Consider the following 6,487-nt stretch of genomic DNA (forward strand, 5'->3'; position numbering starts at 1 on the left):
TTCGGATACAACCCCATTTTGGTCAGGCAGATTTTGATCCGATTCGAATCCATTTTGGTTAGGATTAACCCGACCCGACCCATAAGCAATCGACTCGATGCGAGTTGTTAGTTTAGACTTTGGACCTCTGGTCGATCGAAAGTAACAGGGACGACAGGAGCTTGCTTGTTTAACCAAATCTCGTAAATCCGTCAAAAGCTTTCTTCCGTTTGCATGTTTATTTAGCCAAATCCCGGAAATCTGTCAACGGGAGCTTGCTTATTCAGTCAACTCCCATAAATCCGTCGACGGCAACGAGAGTTTCTTTCGTTCACGGGCTTATTCAACCAAATCCGTCAACCATGATAGCAACCATTCCGTCAACGGGAGTTTCTTGTACTTTCTATACCCAAGCGCTGTTTTAAATAGATCTCATATTGTACATGTATTTTTAGATAATATTTAGAAAAATCATTTTTGAGATTTAGTCTTCCACTTTAAATTGTATTCAGTAATAGCTCTATGTTATATAAATTGAAAGTTTAATTTTTCTCAGCACTTCTTCAACTGAATCTTAGGATCAGTCTTTTGTTCTTGTCATGATCGGTCATGATATAACCTATGTGATATCGATCATATCAAGTTAAGTCGTGACAACTATTTTATATTTTATGGAATACAGGTATAATTATAAGAGTGTGCACACACGTAATTTTTTCATCTATGTGTATGATATGCCTAAAAAACAAGATAATATTGAATTCTTTAGTAGATCTCGCATAGTTTAGTGAGCATGAGTTGCTCATTATTATACTTACATGTCATTTTAGGAAAGGGTAGGCCCCAACTTATTAGAAAAAATGTTGATAAAGTTAAAGTTCATATTGGAGGTATATTTATAATTAGAGATATATTCTCTTCACAATCAAATTATTTATTTATATATGTGAGTTGATATAAGAGAAATTATACTAAATTTCAAAAAAAAAAAAAAAACAATAAAAAAATGTGACATATTATATCTTTTATGATCAATAAGTCTTTTCTTTAATGTCAATGTTATAAAGTCCTTTCTTTGTAACAACAACTCAGTTTTATTTTCCATCAGCATTCGGACTATAAATACTTTTGTGTCAAGGCCGTAATTATGATTTGTTATCTAAAATTTATTTTGAAGAGATTTTTTCTTTAATATTTATAAACACAAAGCTTTTCATTCACACAACTAAACAACACATTAAGAAGGGGCTTAAAAAATAATCATAATACAATTTGTATCAACCAAATCTATCCATCCCCATGATTTTCAATATAATATACTGATAATACTAGACATAGCTTAGATGATTGTCTTAACAGAAACCGCCAACTTCTACTCAACCTGAGTCTTACGCCTCCCTATAATAACATACATAGGTAAAGTATGGAAGAGCAACAACAACTAAGTAGGCTACTTGAAACCTATTATAATATTCAATACAAGAAAGGAAAAAAGCAACATGTATGCCAGCGTAATATCACATGAAAGTAAAAAACATGATTCGAGTAAACAAACATGATATGCCAACATACCACGTGTCACCCACCACAACTTAGCTCATGTGGGGGGAGCTCGGCTGGGCAAAGCCCAGGTCCCGGGCTTGAATCCCATGGGTGGCCATGACAGTCTTAAGTGTTGGCCTGGACAAATTGGTGTGGGTTGCCTGCTAGGTCAATTGGGGTTTACTTGCTGCTTTGCGGAGTGGTTCCTCGTCACAAAAAAAAACCCACGTGTCGCATCTGTCAAGCACATAGTTAATATTAAAACTATGGCTAACAACATATATGTGTCAAAATCAACAAGAAGCATATGTGTCAAAAGCAATATTAAGCACTTCCATTAATATGATATCAAGAATACAAAAGTATAACAAGAAATAATATTTTTTTATTTTAAATATTTGATAATATTCTTTACACCCCTTATACCATCATTTATTCATATTTCATCTTTGCCTCTTATACCTTCACTTGTTTACATATGTTCAAATGTATTGTACGTATAGATGAATAATTATATAATCACAAAGGCCATTGTACCTTCACTTTAATGTGGATAAAATATAGCTAACCAACCACTTACATTTTTTTTTTTTTTTTTTTTTTTTTTTTATTTTTTTTTTTTTTTTTTTTGCATAGACATCTATTTCAAAAACACTAGCAAAAAAATATCAACAATTTTGACATATAACAATATTAGATAACATGTTAAAAAAGTTTATAAAAAATTTTCTATGTATGATATAAGGGGGGTAAATTAGTTTACAAAAGTCAACAGTTATACATCACAAGCTTATTTATATGCTACATCCACAACATCTAAAATCACTTATTTTCTATAAGAATTTCTATTGGATTCTATACATTCACTAAAATATATAATATGGTTCACAAAATAGACACCAAAAGATTTAAAAAAAAAAAAACAGCTTTTACAAAGGTGTGCTAATTTCTTAAGGAAGACAAATCACATGCCAATAAGATTTTCATATTTGCATTATTACAATGCTCATTAAAATAGGTAAAAATATATAAAATATAGTTGAAATGGCCTAAAATGTGATGAAGATGGTTTATAAATTGAACATAAAAGAAATCTAAAAATTTAATTGAATACACTAACGTCGAGATCAACACATCATAATTCTCTCTTAACTAAACTCATAATAACAAATGGCAAATAATTCATGTAGGTGATTTGATTGTTAACTATCTTTCATTGGACTAGCAAAAAACAAGTTAATGTCATCATTCAACAACAACAACAACAACAACAAATTATAGCACAAGCAATCAAAATGCATCAATTTCTTCCATTGCCCTTTTTAAAGTCAAGGCTTCGTTTGAGACAACTTTCTTAATTATTTCTAAAATAGCTTCCTAATATAAAATTTCTAATTCAAAAATTTTTTTGTATTAAAAAGTAGCTTTTAAAAGTAGTATGAAAGTTGTCCCAAACAAAACATAAAAATCAACTTGGAGATTTAAAATTAACAAACTTATCTAATGTCATCATTCCATTTTTCTTATACTAAATGCAAGAAAATTGAAATAGCAATTTCTGATATGTGCTTACGATGAAAGAAATCAAATGGAACATATTAAAAATTAAATAAATCTTCTTTCATTTTTATTTGATTTAAGGACAATGTTGTTATAAAATGATAAGAAACATGAATTTCCTTGACCAAAAATACTTAACCAACATTTAGTATTTATATATCATCAAAAAATAATGATGATCAAGCACGAATCTTGAGGCAAATTTGAGTTGGAAACTTTCAAAATGAAATCTGGGATCATACGAACTTTGATTTTAGGAAACTTATAATCGAGTTGAACGTCTTGAAAAGATGAACCCAATCACACTAAATTCGACCCAATCGAGCCAGAATGGGTCTAAATTGAAGACCTGAAGTGCATTTGGAAGGTTCAAACCATAAATTGGATGACCAAACAATTCTACATGTGACATGCTTATAATAAAATCGAGCGGCTCGACGAGAGGAATCCAACGAGCCAAGATTGCCAAATTTTGGTATCATTAAGACACTCAAATACTCAATAAATGATTCACGATCATGAGAGTCGATATGTCGGTCCATTCAAAACACTCCCAACATGCCCTTGATTTTCTCCTTATTTACTAGTCATGTCACTCCCAAAAAATTATAAATAAACCCCCTTATTCTTCATTGAGTGGGACCAAGAAGAAAGAGAGGAAAAGAAGAAAAATCAAAGTTCTCTTACCACCAGACTCTTCCTCGCCTACCACCCGGCTAGGGCTGTCAATATTGGACCCGACCCTAAAACCAGACCCGAACCCGAAGCGGGTCGGGTTCGGGTTGACACGGAAACCCGAGAATGACCCGAAAAATGACTGCCCCTCATTGCCTGTCCCGGCTGCCCTATCTGCCCGCTGCCCCATGTTGCCTGCCCCGACTGCCCACTCCCCGCGTTGCGTGCTCTGGTTGCCCATGTAACCGTGTGGTGATGTGGTCTACGTCGAATCACATCGGGCCAAGGGTCGCGTCACTGCCTGTGCTGCTACGCGTGATGTACGTTGCCTGCTCGAGTCATGTCGATGCCTGCAAGAATTGCCTGCACCGCTGCCCCCTGGTGGGCCGCTGCCGTGTCTTGTTGTCGGAAAATGCTGGAGGACCTAACCCAAAGCGGGTCGGGTCGGGTTGACCCGAACCCAAACCGGGACGGATCCGGGTCTGAAAAATTGACCTGTTTATAAAAATGGGTTAGGTTGACCCGAACCCGAATAGTATCGTGTCAGTTTCGGGTTCGACCCGAACCCGACCCGTGATCCAAAATTGACACCCCTACACTCGACCACCAAAAGTCGTTGGATTTTTGTCAGACTTCCGCCCGGCCATTAATTGTCATTGAAATTCCGCTTGACCACCAGCTTTCGCCAAACTTTCATCTAGCCACCAACTGATGCGGGTTTTATGCCCAACCACCAATTGATGCCGGATTTATACTCGACCACCAATTGTTGTCGGACATCCACTCGGCCACCAACTAATGTCGGATTTATGCCCGGCCACCGACCATCACAGGACTTTCACAACCACCAGTTGTCATTGGACTTCTGCCTGACCACCAACTGATGTCTAATTTATGCCCTGCCACCGACCATCGTCAGACTTTCGCAGAATTTATGTCTGGCCACAAAAAGTCACCCAGTTATGATCTTTCTGACATCCATCTCCCACCAACTACAATCCTTAAGACCAACGTCGTCTGACTAAGGTCTTTCCAACCTCCATCTCCCACTAATTACAGTCCTTTCGACCACCTTCATCGGACTACGGCCTTTTAGACCTCTACCATCCATTGACTACGGTCCTTATGAACACCATCGCTCGACTATTGTTTATCCAACCTCTGTCTCCTGTTGACTATATTCCTTCCAACCACGTCACCAGATTATGATCTTTCTAACCTCCGTCACATACTGACTATGATCTATCCGACCACCATCTCCAGACTTTGGTCTCTCCAACCGCCATCGCCCAGTTACGACCTTTTTGACCTCTGTAGCCCGTCGATTAAGGTTCATGAGACCACCATCATTCACCAACTATGGTCGTGCTGACCAAACGAACATGTCACTGATTATTCCAACTCTCACTATGTAATGCACATTATATGTTGTATATTTGTTGCATCGAGCCAAGACCTTCTCCACAAGGAAGGGTCTCATTTGTAATTAATTATAAATACTAGTTGTTTCATTTAAACTGGGTAAGGCCTCATGATTTTTCCCCTTTTTATGGGTTTGCACGTAAAAACTCTGGTGGCTCTTATAAACGTTGCGCCACTCACTTTTATCTGATTATGTGTTGGATCTTCATACAAAGAGAAGACGTTAAATTTTATATTCTCTACAGCCGCTAATACTCCAAGATGCAACAAGTATGTATTTGCAGCCATTGAGATAATACACATATGTTATATGTGTCTTCAAATGATCTTATGAGCATAAATGTATATTCATTCTCTTGTGCTAAAATGAAACATAAAAGAATCTCAAGGAAGGATAAATGGATTTGGTCCTAAGGAATCTCTCAGTTGTGAGTAGGTTTCTTTCACATAAAATATAACCAATGATTTTAGGCCAATTAGGCTTATAAATTATATTTATAGTCAAATCTGGCTTTTTTACAGTAATATTGAATGTTTAACTACTTCTTCGTCGTTCCTCTTGTTTATTTGTGTATCTTTATGGGAAGACCAATTTTGGTCTACCCATTGAAGCCTTTAATCTTAAAATATGTAAGTATTCAACATTATAAAGATAACCAATTCAATTCTTGATTCTCTATTTGGTGGAGCTTGTATGGTTAATTACTATTGAATATTTATGACTTATAGTTATAATCTGGTATATGCTTTGGTATATCATTTGAATGATTGTTTGCATTGCTTATCCTAATAAAGTCATGTTTTAGATGTTTTGTAATGATATTTTGTTGGTTTGAATATAATTGTAGATTAATTAAACCCATCAGCTAATCATTTCCAATTTTAACAGGCAAAAACCGCTCCATTGAAGGATGCTAATCTATCAGATATCTGCATTGGAACTTCAGCTGCACCTACTTACTTGCCTGCTCACTATTTTGAAACTAAGGACTCAAATGGCAATACTCGAAGCTTCAATCTCATTGATGGTGGACTTGCAGCAAATAATCCAGTAAGTTTATTTCTCACCAGTTCAAAGAAAAATATATAAAACTATATAAATTTGTATAAATATATATATATATATATATATATATATATATATATATATTATTTATAAGCCCAAACATTTATGCAGATGCATGATTCAGGAATTGCTAGACTTTAGTGTAATAGGATGATAAAATAATATTGCCATACTTGTGCATGGACAACCTAATGTGAAACTCATGAGGTTACAACAAAGAATTCTGCCAACCTCCCAATTTTA

This window comes from Dendrobium catenatum, unplaced genomic scaffold (assembly GCF_001605985.2).
Source record: "Dendrobium catenatum unplaced genomic scaffold, ASM160598v2 fragScaff_scaffold_290, whole genome shotgun sequence".
Taxonomy (NCBI): domain Eukaryota; kingdom Viridiplantae; phylum Streptophyta; class Magnoliopsida; order Asparagales; family Orchidaceae; genus Dendrobium; species Dendrobium catenatum.